We start from the raw sequence: 15,376 nt of genomic DNA on the forward strand, positions 1-15,376 counted from the left end.
TAACTTCAAAAACTAGAAATTTCTACCCAAATTGCCTATAAAGGGACATTAATTACAATAATGCCAATATTACCTCACGAAAATCATTTATTGTCGGAATCAACGACAAAACTACTGAAAACGATAGGGAACCAACTACTTCACCATTCTGATTACTAAAATGGCGTAAAAAGAAATTATTATTTGATTATTATGGAGCATCATTTCCAATGCTCAATTTAAAAATGTCCATTTTTTGTTTCCGGTACAATTATAGTATAACGGTACTGTAAACGGAAAATTTTTGTATGCTATCTTAAAGACAACTCTTTTAGGCTATAAAATTGTTTTTTGAATTGTTTAAAAATCTCAACTCATTTCCAAGTTATCAACGTTTACATTTTTTATTTCAGGTTGCATCATTTTCAGTGACAGTCACTGTACGCACCATTATTTAATGTGATTTTTGGTAAAGAAAAACATTTTGTACATTTTGTAAATAAACATCGCACCAATTAGAATTAAAGAACAACAGAAAATTGTACAACAAAATTTGTCATAGGTTTAGAAAAATTACCATTATCGACGACAATTTCATAAATGAATTAACCAAATGGAACAAATTACCAAAATAAATAGTTAGATTCACATTTTAGAATTATGTATTTCATTAGTTAACACAACAACATCAACAATAATATTTGTAACAACAACAACAAAATACAAATTGTATTGAGTTGAATTGAAAATAATCGAATTGCTGCTATTTTGTACATAACGAAATATTTTGAATAAATTATCCGATAAAAAGAACAAGAAAAACAACAACAACCACAACAACAAGAGAGTTTCATGACAACGTAAAAAAAGCTTGAATCGAACAATGGAAAATACATAGTAAATTAAATATACATACATACATAAAAAAATAAAATAAAACAAACAAAAATAATATACTTTTTTCAAATACGAGTATATACAGATGAATGTTTGACAAATTATCAAACCTCAAATATATGTATGTAAGTATAATATCATGTATTATACTGCATATTTGCATCATTTAATCTTTGGAATTGTAACAAATGTCTGAAATATCTACACCAACACTTTCTTTAACAAATTGACTGTTTTAAATCACAAAAGAAGAGAAAATGTATAACTTCTCTAATACTGTCAAACAGGGGTGTGAAAAATCCCTTGATGAATATCCAAAGGACGAACCCTGAAGGTAAACATTGGTGATAAAGCGTGACGATTTTTTTGCTTCTGACCAAATAAGGTATAACGATATTATTTTATATATTTTATTTATGTTTATCGAACTTCCATTCCATTCCATTCAATGGACCAATATTCTTCAAATTTGTAAATCCCTGAAATTTGTAAATCCCTGAAGTCATCAATTTATGCAATATTCGATTTTTGAATTTAAAAGATTTTTGGAAAATAATCACGTCAACGTTACTGAATCAAAACTTCCGGAAATATAAAACTTCACCATCACTCCTACATGCAAATTTCAAGTAACGATTGTGCAACGCCATATCATTGTGAAAATTTGGACCCTTCATACCATAGATTTAATAATTTCGTACATCATTTCCACATACTATCACTATTAATATTATTAGTTTCAACATTTACTCCTACATCTACGATGCAGCGATCGCTTCATGGCAGAAAAATAAAGAAATAAGTAAGTTAATCTCATATCTTATATTACACTTAAATCTAAAAATTTTAACATTATACACTAAAACATATTAATTTCAATTTAACGTTATTCTTAATTACAATTCTATTAAAGACCACCATCTGTGGCATTGAAATATTCCTAGTTATATCCACATGTTTCATATCGTTTCATATATACACTAAAGAATATAAATGTTATTGTTAATCATGAAATTTAACTAAATATCGCATTATTAATGATGAAACATAAGGTAATCTGGGTAAATATGATCATATAATATCTCGACGTCCTTTCGTTCCTATTTTCTTTAACTTCCTCTATCTAAATTCACTATCTTCTTTAAAATAAATTATGTAACCGGCAGTCCGAAAAACCCTCCCATTTACCCTGAGCAAGGCCGGAACGGAGATTAGGACAGCGGTTTCGTTTCAACTTGTATTCGCGGACCATAATGGCGCCGACGACGCTGTGTTTACGCAGCATGCAGCAGCATAGTCCCTATCGTAGTCCCTCGCATGGACAAGTCCACTCCCGACATCTGTTGCATCTCACCGAAAATTGAATTTTGGTGAAGATGCTGATGTGACAGCCAAAACTTCTGCCGAAAAACATTGCAGTCATCGTTAAGTTTATATATCAGTGAAAATTGTTAAACTACGCTGGCACTTAGCTTAATCTGGCTGCCTATCCGAATCGGTACTAAATGCTGATGCAGCGCAACTTGACCTTATTCAGTCTGGGCGTTATAAATGCAATATCATCTTCGGGGACATATTCCGTGGCGACTAAAGGTGAAGTTTTTGGACTTCATTCTGGCTCTTGCACATCTCGATTTTTCACTTTTCGTTTTCCAATTTCGAACGTGTTTCCCTCATCTTCTCAAGTTTGCCACGGTGCACCTGAACTAACTTTAAATGAAGGGTGCTTATACCTGCGGTTTTCACGGTTTTTCTTGGAAACGATCTATCGAAATGGGACTAAAGAAAATGTTGTAGCAGTGAAAATTCTCTACAAGATTGAACTTTATGATATTTTCGTAGGTTTTACCGTTTTTTAGATATAGGGACAATGCACTGACTGTATCGCCTCCTTATACATAAAACAATATCATGCACCGTGCTCCTTAACTAACTTTAAATGAAATGGGACTAAAGAAAATGTAGAGAATTTTCACTGCTACAACATTTCCATTAGGTGTTGTTTCGCCGCCTTTACCTTTTCTTATAGTTTATAAGTACAGCCACCAGTGCGTAAATTGCTCTTTGCCCCGTAGTATACCCCAGGTATATACTCGGCTATACTTCGACCATACACCAGAGAAGGCATAGACAACAAGCATTTTATGCAGTTTTTTTAAAATTTACTTTAAATTTCCGGACCTCTTTGCGTAAATGTTTTTGCTCGGTATTGGCAGAGACCATTTATTACTTCTACCGCAATTCAAAATTCGAAATTACTATAAGACAGAGAGAGAGAGAGAAGGGGAGATTAGGTATAAAATCTACGTCTCTCAGTTTTGCTACTCCAGTCGGACATCCAACTAACTTCATTGCAGAAGAAACTGAATTCTCCAATGACATGATACAAAGGCGGCTTCACAAGCCCATTTATATGTATACTTTCGGATGGTGATCCTGTGCGTGTCAACTTATCAACGATTCCGTCTCCCTTAATATGTCAATCTTCGAGTACTAAGCAAAGTACAATTGAATTTCAATTAGATATATACCAAGATTTAATAGTGTAGGACTTAAGTGGACATTATACCAGGACTCGACCAAATTAGGACAATCGAGTTCAAAAAGATCAGAGACTATGTAAATAGGACAGAGATCCTAGACTAAGTCAAAAAAAAAAGGATAATCCTTCCATAACCCAAAATTAGAGCGCACAACAGGCCTACTTATGGCTTAAGTGTATGTCCACATGGGCATGTGGTGATCTAGTATCACCCCTCTTATCAACCTAACCTAACCTAACCTAACCTAAGTGGTTTAAGCGCCACTTGGCTATTAGCCAACACAGCTACCCGCAACTGTCAATTAACTCTAGAGGTATAGCAAACAGAATTAATTCATTTATTTACTGAGCTTCTCAATATGCTCCGGCTCTTCTTCCATTTTTTAGATATTACTATAGGTGACTATTTGATAAAGAGCTGACATTGGCCCTTTGACATCGCAGCCGTGATAAAACTAAAAACTGGTACCATGTAGCCATTAGTTTACTGCACTGTCGTAAGTCTGACATAGAATAAACCTTTCTTAGTGCGTTCCTCCGTCTTGCTTTGCCACCTTAGTTTACAGAGAAAGACTTAACTACTCTTAGCACAGTGGTTTAGAAATCGATTCTCCTGGCCAAAATCCAAAATCAAATTGTTTGTCGTCACCGATTGTTCATTTCTACGTGGGATTCCACAGTACTTACATATATTGAAACTAAGAAAACAAAAAAAAAAAAAACAATAAGGTCAAAATATTTGAAGGTGTGGGCGTGGTGTGCTCCTAAAGACGACAACTTTTCCCCATTTTGGAAAATACGTAATTTTTCCAAATTTTGTAGAAAATTAACTTATGTTGAAATTGAGCTATGGGGTATTGTAACTCGCGAACAGTTGTACTATACCATAACTTTCGAACGCATTTTAGTAAAATAAACTGTTTTAGTCCGATTCACCGATGGGTTTCTTAGAATAATAATTTGGGCGGAATCTGTGGTCGTATTATTTGAAAAAAAAGCGTTAAAGGAAACGATTTTTTTCTGTGTTAATTTCCAATTAGTGGCTTTACAACACAATGGCCCGTTCTTACATCTTGTCTTTAAAGTCCATTTTAGTTATACATACCTTACTTTAAGAAAATTAAAGAATAAAGGGATTGTTATTACAGGGGATTTGTTATTACATCTTCCATTTAATATATATGTTAATGTTTTCTTGCTTTTGGTGCAGTATACTCTCGGGCGCAGTTTAAATTTTAAAAGGAACACAAAGTTCCTTTTAATTTATCTGACACTTATTATTAAAGGAAACATGTAAGACCAAAAAACGGGTTATCTGTCCGATACCGGCCAAAATTTAACTACAGGAAGGATGTAATAATGGGCCAATGTATAACTTAATGCTCAAAGTAAAAGTTAGAGAATACACTTCAGAGATGAGGTTTCTAATGTATGATTTTTGTTATAAATCCACTGCAAATACCTCAAACAGATGCTGACATTTTGAGGACTGACAAATGGGGTTTTTTGAATTTTTGCTCTTATTGGGACGCGCAACCGGATTTATCTGAAAGCTTATTACGTGATTGTAGTGCTCGAAATTTCGCATTTTTTAATGTACAACATGGGCGTGTAACCTTCAAAGGATCACGGCAATCTGCGCTCAAAATCGAAATTTTAGTGCTTAAATTTTTCTAAAAAGCCTGTTTTTTGGATTCAAAGTTTACAAATGCCATTCAGTTTTAGTGGAAACCGTTCTGTTTTGAACCTAACAAGTCAATCTGAAGCCATCCACTAAATCGGCGGATATGATACCCCTCAAATTTCGAAAATATGCAAAAAATGTTTTTGAAAATATCGCGTATTAAGACCAAAGCCGTTCTTTGGTATTGTTGAAGTTACGAAGTTTTTCGGCAATTCACACACACACGACCCGAACGCAACGAAAGAGCACACAAAAGAGTGTAAATGTTTTGATTTGTTGTTGTTTTGCAGCATGCGTGTATACAACCTTACTAACACACAGTCAAAAGTTGCCAATACATATTTAGAATTTTGTGTGCCCTCTTCTTGGTCGGCAGTGATTTAGACCAGTGCCGAACAGTCATTTATCGCTGGTTACGAAGATTTTCGGCAATTCACACACATGCGATCCGAAAGCGAAAGAAAGAGCGTGCAATAGAGAGCAAATGTTTTGATTTGTTTTTGTTTTGTAGCTTGCGTGCATACAATCTTACTAACACACTGTCATAAATTGTCAATGTTTTGAATACATTCACATTTGTGGCTTCGCTCTTCTTGGTCGGCACTGATTTAGACGCCTTTTGGTTGTGTCATTCCTACTCAGATAAATAGAGCGAGACTCCTGCTTAAAATGTGCGAAAACAGACATTTAAAAACGTTCGCGAATCCGGAGATATAATAGATTTTTTCTAAAAACTGAGTGCGATGCTACATCCTCGGTTCTTGATGGATCGCACTGAAATGGCATAGAATGATGTATTTTTTAATGGTGATCATTGAAATCGAATGCGCATAAAATGCATATGTACTTCGTGGAAATTATGGGCATTTTACTATTTTTGTTGTACCCTAACATGCAACTGATACTACATCGTGGTCGCCAAATTAAATTTCACAAAGTGTATATCAAAAAAATATTACTTTAAAAACAAAATTAGAACCATTTATATATCAAAGCTTATAGTCAAGAGAAGCTAATATTTTTACCAAAAATAATATTTGAAAAAATTTTAAACGGTGTCGGTATGAGAACATTTTGAACAAAAAACGTGGCGAAGGCGCCCCATGTTACCATATATATGTATATACATATATACACTGCCGCCTACGTGAATAGAACCCCCCTGCAAAATTTTTTTTTTCAACCTCGATTTTTTCCCGAATTATACAAGATATGAAGTTTTTAAGTTTTTTTTTATTTATTATTGTCTTTTTAGGACGAAGGCCAATTATTTATGAAAGTTTATTATTTATGGATTAATCGAGCTAAGGAGTTTTGTATTGAAAAATGAATTCTAGCGTTATTACCCTACGGACCGTTTTGCTTAGTGGTTGCCAAAGCTCGCCAGGGGTATTTTGAATGTTAATTAATGGCTAGAAGACAAAGGCTGATTTTGATAACTTCTATTTATACAAACATTTTTACAAATTTGTAGATATGAAGTATTTTATTGAAGTCTTTTTCTTTATCAAGTCACCCTAGTGTCTTGTCTAGAAATCAATTTCTCAATACATACACATGTACAATCGAAGGGGGTTTTCCTTCATGAATTGTGTACAAAAGTTTATAAAATCGTGATGAAATTGCCACTCGGGATATCCGAAAATGCTTCTCAGTACTGGAAATGCTTTAGAAATGTTTTAGAACTCCTTTGTAAATTGTCGTGCGCATTTAGGGTGAAAGAAATTGACCCCCAAGTCAATGCAGGGGGGTTCTATTCAAGTGAACGGCAGTGTGTGTGTGTGTATATATATATATATATATATAGGGCCGCTTGTAATAATTCGAACAATTTACAAGAATTTTTGTATGGATCCGATCAAAAGGAGACTGTAACCCCTCCTGAAGTATATCCCTATTGACAGATTTCCAAATGAAACACCCCGGCATTAGGAGATCTCTCCGGAGAGGGTAACTTTTGTTTCGTTCGCAAGTTTCTCCATTCAACGAAACGTGTCTTCAAGTGGCACATCCCGTCAAGATTGTTTTTCTATGTACATTAGGGTTATGACTTTTTGAACTTTAAAAATAAAAACTTTTTTATCAAAGATAAATTTCTGAACTTTTGCCTATTAGTGACTAAAATAAAAAAAACTAAATAAAAACTAAAATAATTATTCTATTTAAAAATAGGAAAATATTTTGATATAAAATAAAAGATTTTCTCAAAAAATCATTTCCTGTTGCACTAATGAATGAATGACCTTTTGCCTGTTATTGACTTAATATCTTTTATTAACAATAAAAAGGCCGAAAAACTGAAACATTCATATTTTATTACATTTAAATATTGAAAAAGGTCCCGAACAAACCTCTTCTAATTGATATGATGCATGAAATAAAATTATATATGATATACATGTAATCATATAGTTTCAAAAGTTCATATTGAAAATTTTTTTGTATATGAGCTTTTTTATCGAATCATTTTATAATTAAAATTTTATCTAATCTTATGTACCCCTCATCAAAATTTTATACATGGATACTAGATTGTAAATAATCATAACCCTAATGTACATAGGATGTACAATTTTTCTTCTGTCTCTATAAATTGTTAAAAAAAAATGTGGTTCCCAGCATTACGCACTGACATACGCGCAAATCCAAAGCTACTTTCAATACGTTTTTTTTAATTTCCATATTATCGATGCAAGCAGAAATTGAATATTATTTTGAAAAAAGCAAAACATAAATATGAAACTAAACTCTCAAATTCCAATGTGAAAATATAAATAAATGGTTGTGTTATAATTTCTACCATAAATCCTAAACATAAAAACTAATTAGCTCTTCATTTTTAAACCCAGCAGTACACCAGAGTTGTTAAAAAACAAAACCAAAATCTACTACAAACTATAATATCTACGACGTAGGCTAAATCTATTCTAGTATAAGAAATTGTAATTGTAATCTCTCAGAAGCTTAAATTTGACTTAACAACAAACTTAAACCTGCTTTTAGGAATTTTCAATGCTAACTAACATTTAAAATAAAAATATACTCTATTTAAAACTTTATATCGAATAAAAACATCTACATCAAAATTTATATTTATTAATTGTGATTGCGAAAGGAAAAGATGTCAAAGTGGTCGTATAAATGAAAATTGAATAAAACTCCGTTTTTTATTTAAATTATGTCCGCAATGAACATCAAATATTTCTACACATCAATTTCACTTTCTGCCTTTTTTATGTTAATCTATCGTCTACACATACTTACATACATATACTTATACTATATACAAACATACTGCAACTGCACCAAAGATAAAAGAAAACGTAAATCACTACTATTTACACTTGCTCAACTATTTTATTAGAAATGAAAAAGAAAACAAAAAAGCAAACAGAATGCATAACAAAACTAAAATACAACTGTATTTAAAAACATTTGTTTTCTTCTAATTATGAATCTAAAATATTTCTGACTCCAAGCTAATCCAACTATTAATTCCATTTCCCTTAATAATTTATAACACCCCTACTAAACAAAAACCCTAATCTTTTAGACTTGTTCCCTCCAAACTACAGTATTTTGTCAAAGTCCTATAAAAATAACTACAACAAAAATGATCATATTCATACATAAATATTCATAAACTACTCATTTACATAGTAATAATGTTTGAGTTAAAAATATTTTTCAATATTTTATTTAAAAAATGATACAAATCAGTCTATGAAGAATGTGGCATGTGGAATGTAGTACTCTTCAAATACTGACTTAAATCAAAAAATATTTTATTCACAGTCTCACTATTTATCAAAAAGGAAATGAACAAAAAAAAAAGAAACGAAAAAAGGTCACTTTACTAACCTGTCCCAATTCATTGTTAACTAATTAAGTGCTTTAAAATCCCTTTAAATATTGTGTTAAATAAATAAATACATACAAATTTGTACTAATAACTGTTTTTATACCAAACTATATATTAAATAAATAATTTGTATGAACTAATTAATCGAATTAATAATTATTAAAAAAAAAAAAACATTTCTAGATTTAGTGAAATGAAATGCTATACATATAAACATCTGTTGTCAATGATCATTAACAAATTGATGCCAAAGGTGGAACACCTAACTCTATAATACATATAGTACATACATACTTATGTATGTAAATTTAATTGCTTTGAAACCAACCAAATTCATCGGAAACGATTCAGATTATGATGAATGAAGTTCAAGAATAGCATTAATAAAATTCCAATGAAAAACAGTGGCAATTCAAATAACTTCCATTCCATTCTACCCATTGAGAACAATCAAACTTTTGTCACACCCCACCCCAACTTATGTATTTATATTCTTCATTCATTCACACTCTCCTCTCACCTATTGTTAAATAAATGAATAATTTCGTTAAAACTTGTTCCTTAATTTATTTACTATTAAAATAATAATAAAAAAAAACAAATAACGAATAAAGAAAAATAATAAATCGATAATTTCGTAATAACAACAAAAGAATTGAACATTGTTTATAAGTTTCGATTTGTTATTCGTGGGATTTTAGGTGAGTATGTATGAAAAATGAATTGAAATTAATCGACAAGAAATTAAATGAACAGATAAGGGAAAGATACGTTTTATGCCAGAAAGGTCTGAAGAAGGCCACTGAGCTCACTCAAAAACCAGCAAAAGGGCACCACTACAACTAAGGACTAAACATTGTGCTTGTATTGTGTTAAACAAAAACAAATCCCAGCTAACAATTTTTTCCGAGGGCTCTGATATCAGATTTTTTCTGAGATTTTCTGAATTTTTTTTAGAAATGTGGCCGATTTCTCTAATATTTTCCTAGAAATTGGACAGATTTTCTATAAGTTTATTTTAAGAATCTCTGCACATTTTCTAAAGAATCTTAAGAATCGTCATTTCGAATTCGTTCCGATTTCTGATGGATTTTCTAAGTTAATTTTTTTTCGGTTGATGTCGAAAAAGAAAATGACTGGTCATAAAATTCGCATATACAATTTTACAATTTTTTAATATAAATGCAACATATAATAATTAGTCCGGTCAAAATAGACATGCGTATAAGGGGGAAATAGCAAAAATTCCCACAAAGCTGAATTTTGGTGGAGAGCTAGGGTTGGCCATTAGAAGCGTCGTCCTAAAAGTCCCCATCGATCCCATGTGTGCAAAAAAAGTTATTCGGGGTCAAAGGTCAAATTTTGGGACTTTTTTTGGTTTTTTGGTCATAACTCAGAAACTGTAGGTTCTTTCATTTCAATGCGAAGAAGAGATTTGTAGACAATAAAATTTTCTACAAAAATGATCTTTAAACCATTGACCTAGGACCTACGGTTCTTGAGATATGAGTCACGCAATATAGGAACTTTAAGTAATTTTACGGCACCTGCGCGTTAGTTGACCTTTCGCGATTATTTTAAACTTATTTCGAAAACCGTAGAACATACCAAAAAGTGTTTGAAAAAAAGTTTTATATTACAATATTTCCTATAAGTTTGCTCCTTACGATGTCCGCATATGAGTTACCGTTCCTAAGATACAAGCCAATCAATACACAATATGCACACACTACCACGGCACCTAAGAGGAAATTGACATGACGCAGTTGTTTTTCATTTAGTTCAAAAACGCTTGGTTCGATTAAAAAGTGACTAAAGAAAAAGTTGTAGAATAGAAAATTCTCTACAATTATGGTCTTTACAGATTCTACATAAAATCTACTATTTTTGAGATACGAGTCAATCAAATCATGATATGCACACATTTCCACACCACCTGTGAGGTAGTGCACTCGGCGCGTTTTTTTATCGTGCTTTCCCCTATAGGCCTACTCCACTATCTTTTGTGATAATTTTGAAGCTTAGTATATATATTTTAGACCTAATCATATCCTTTTACGAAAAACTCTTCTTCTATTTCTTCTTCCTCTTGGAGGTTTATAACACTGTGCAACAAAATGGAGGTGAAAGTCTGGGGAAGAAATAATTCCTTTTGGAGATGAAAGCCCTTGGTGAGTATATTCAGAACCCCGCAGGACAGATCCGCTGTAAGTCGAACTTCCACGTTATGATGTGATAAAATTTTTGCTAGAGACCCTGTAAGGCATTAGGAATTAGCGTTATATCTTTGTTCACTGTTGCTTCAGCATATTTTTGAGGTGACATGTCTTCAGTCAAATCCAATGAATATTATTTTTGTAGAGAACTTCGACCTTCTAACTCGCTTCCTTCAATGCCCTTTTCGTCCTTTATTTTAAGAGCCGCTATAAAAGTACCACAAGATGACGTTTTTCAGCTTCGATATGTTCTGCAAAAATGTCGCTCAGAAAATGTTAGGTACGGCTCTCATTCTTTAGCACTTTTTAATCGAACCAAGCGTTTTTGAACTAAATGAAAAACAACTGCGTCATGTCAATTTCCTCTTAGGTGCCGTGGTAGTGTGTGCATATTGTGTATTGATTGGCTTGTATCTTAGGAACGGTAACTCATATGCGGACATCGTAAGGAGCAAACTTATAGGAAATATTGTAATATAAAACTTTTTTTTCAAACACTTTTTGGTATGTTCTACGGTTTTCGAAATAAGTTTAAAATAATCGCGAAAGGTCAACTAACGCGCAGGTGCCGTAAAATTACTTAAAGTTCCTATATTGCGTGACTCATATCTCAAGAACCGTAGGTCCTAGGTCAATGGTTTAAAGATCATTTTTATATTGAAATGAAAAAGCCTATAGTTTCTAAGTTATGACCAAAAAAAGTCCCAAAATTTGACCTTTGACCCCGAATAACTTTTTTTGCACACATGGGATCGATGGGGACTTTTAGGACGATGCTTCTAATGGCCAATCCTAGCTCTCCACCAAAATTCAGCTTTGTGGGAATTTTTGCTATTTCAATGTCTATTTTGACCGGACTAAATTCATGCTAGTGTTGATAGCTTCAACATACTTCTGCACATTGTTCTACTGTTAATCATAAAATGATAACAACAGGCAAAATCATTAGAAAGTTTGTAATTATAATCTTCCATAAATAGTACATTAAAAGAAAATTGTCTCTGAGTGGGGTTTGTTCAGTACAGTACGACACGTGTTGTGTCAATATCAAAGGCGTCAGCGTCAGAATTGTTTCCGAGTTTTTTCAGAAAATCTGAACTTTTCTCTCTCTGTCTCAACCGATGTTGCTTATAGTGTACGTGTGCTCCGGAGCACACAGCACAAGGCAAACGACATCCCTAAGGCGAGTCAATTGGTGAAGGGTGGCTAGACCGACTGAGAAACTATCATCTTCCGAAACCAGCCAAGATCATCCATATACGTTAACGTGACTGCAACAACAACATAAGTTCTCTTTATTCTCATCTGCCGTGGTTTAGCAAAGGAAAGATTTTCTCAGAGAGACTAATGCACAAATATTTTAAGCACCAATGTCCGAAACGCATTCGTTCTTCCAAAGGTCAACATTAGGGTTATGACTTTTTTACAACCTCGTATCCCTGTATGATATTTTGATGAGTTTTTACCTAATATTGCATAAAATCTTAATTAAAAAGTGATTCGATGAAAAAAGCTTCCGCACAAAAAGTTTTTAACGTTTTTATTTTTCACAACTTTTGGCAATTTCTGAAGTCATTGTTAGCAGATATTTAATTGAAAACAAGGTATAGTGTATATAGGGTATAACCAAAATGACATAACTGTTCTATACCCTCATCATTTATGCTAACGAGCGTATATACACTTTCATACGGGCAAAATGTGCCTCATCGAAATACTGGTTTTAGACCCCAAGTATGTTTGGACGAAATGTGTTTCAGACAATTTGGAGTCGATTGAGCAACGTCCGTCCGTCTGTCTGTCTGTCTGGCTGGAGCGCACGATAACTCTCGAACGGATCAACCGATTCGATCCAAAATTTGACTTTTGTAATATTTTGTCCAAACTTAGTTTAAGTTCGAAGATGAGTTATATCGGTCGACTCCTTCCGGTACCTCCCCCACAAAAGTTCGGAAATTTTGTACGTACGATAACTCTTGAAGGGAGTAACCGATTTGGTCCATATTTTGCAAATCGTGAAATGTCTACCAGGCTTAGATGAGGTTCCAATATGGACTCAATCGGTCCACTCCTTCGGGTACCTCCCACACAAAATTTGGGATAAGTTCAGTTTAGGACCTGCTCTCGAATCGCTTTGATTTTTGTTTCAGCAACTTGTGTTCACTGCCCCCCATACGACGGTATAAGTTTCATAAGGGGCAAGTCCACACTTACTGAGAAAATAGCCTAAAAGTTGCAAAAAAAAACCTATGACACCGTGTGAGGTGGTTGGAGCGCAAGATAACTCTCGAAAGGATCTGCCGATTCGGTCCAAAATTTGGCTTTAGTAATATTTTGTCCAAACATAGTTTAAGTTCGAAGATAAGCCATATCGTTCCACTCCTTCAGGTACCTCCCCCACAAAAGTTCAAAAATATTCGGAAAAATTGTTCCTACGGTAACTCTTGAAGGGAGTGGCCGAATTGGTCCATACTTTACACATCCTAATATATCTACCAGATATAGATCAGGTTTAAATATGGACTATATTTGTCCACTCCATGTGGTACCTCCCACACAAAATTTCGGATAAGTTCACTTTAAGGCCTGCAATCGAATCACTTTGATTTTTTTGAAGCAACTTGCATTCGCTGCCTCAATTACGACGGTAAAAGTTTTTTCAGGGGCAAGTCAATACTTCTGGAGAAAACAGCCCGAAAGGTGTAAAAAACTCTATGACACCATATGTAGTGGCTGGAGAGCACGATAACTCCAAAATTTGGCCTTTCTGATATTTTGTCATACTTTCAGTTTCAGCAATACCGGTCCACAACTTCCGGTAGTTCCCCCGAATATTTAAAAAATGTCACTTCACCCGAATATTTAAAAAATGTCACGATATCTCTTGAAAAAAATTGGTCCAAACTTTGGATCTCCTAATATTTTGTCCAAATTAAGTCACTTCAAGGATATACACGATATCTCTTGACAAAAATTGGTCCAAACTTTGGATCTCCTAATATTTTGTCCAAATTAAGTTTAACTTCTAAAATGGAGGTACCTTAGGGTACCTCTTCCACAAAAGTTCAACATTTGTGTCTAAGTGCAGTTTAAGGTCTGTTCGAAGATCCTTTTCGTTTTTGACCTGCTTACAACGGTATTATGTTTTTCGTGGACAATTCCATGTTTCCTGGCATACTGGTCCACTGAAATGACTAGTGGGCGCGACATCTATCGAAAAGATATGACTCCCAAAATATGACAAACTGAAATGACTAGTGGGCGCGATATCTATCGAAAATATATGACTTCCAAATTAAGATCCACTTCCATAATGTCGGTCCATTCCTTTAAGTACCTCCTCTGCAACACTTTTGAACTTTAATCCTAATCCATATTTTCGTCGCCAAGTTCAAATGTCCAAAAAGGCCACAAAATAATGAAAAGCCCATAAATACATTCGATCTGACCGTACGAGTAGATGAAAGTTTCAATTCACACAGGCTGATGGTATATCTCTGTCGGCAAAGCCGACTGATACTTTTTTACTTGTTTCTCAGTAATTTTATCATCGTATTATAACATATAATATATCATTTTAATATATATATATATATATATATATATATATATATATATATATATATATATAACGATATTTCATATATCATAAAAACTAAAAGCGGTTTGTGCGGGACCTTTTTTTTATTTATTTATTTATTTATTGAAACATTTTGTAAAGTAAGCCTCAAGCCAATTAGTTTTACAATATTCATAAGAATAGTTCCTACTCCAAAATATAGTAATATATTTTTTTTTAATTTAAATGAAATAAGAGTTATTTAAGTCATTAATAGGCAAAAGGCCATTCATTCGTGCAACAGGATAAAATTTTTTGACATTTTTTTTACTTACTAGAATTTTTCAAAAAAAAATTTTTAAAGTAGTTTGTGCGGAACCTTTTTTATAATAAAATTAAATGAATATTATTTTAGGCATTAATAGGCAAAAGTTCAGTTATTCTCACTACAGGAAATCATTTTTGAGAAAAAATGTTAAAAAGTCATAACCCTAGTCAACATCCTTCGCCAAAAAAAAAAACCAGTAAGGAAAGGTTCAAAGTCGGGCAGGGCCGACTATATAATACCCTACAACACTGTGAATATGTAAAATATATATGGGAGCTAAATCCAAATCAGAATAGATTTCGATATAAT

Source organism: Musca autumnalis, unplaced genomic scaffold (genome assembly GCF_047663935.1).
Source record: "Musca autumnalis isolate F117 unplaced genomic scaffold, ASM4766393v1 scaffold_4, whole genome shotgun sequence".
Classification (NCBI taxonomy): Eukaryota; Metazoa; Arthropoda; class Insecta; order Diptera; family Muscidae; genus Musca; species Musca autumnalis.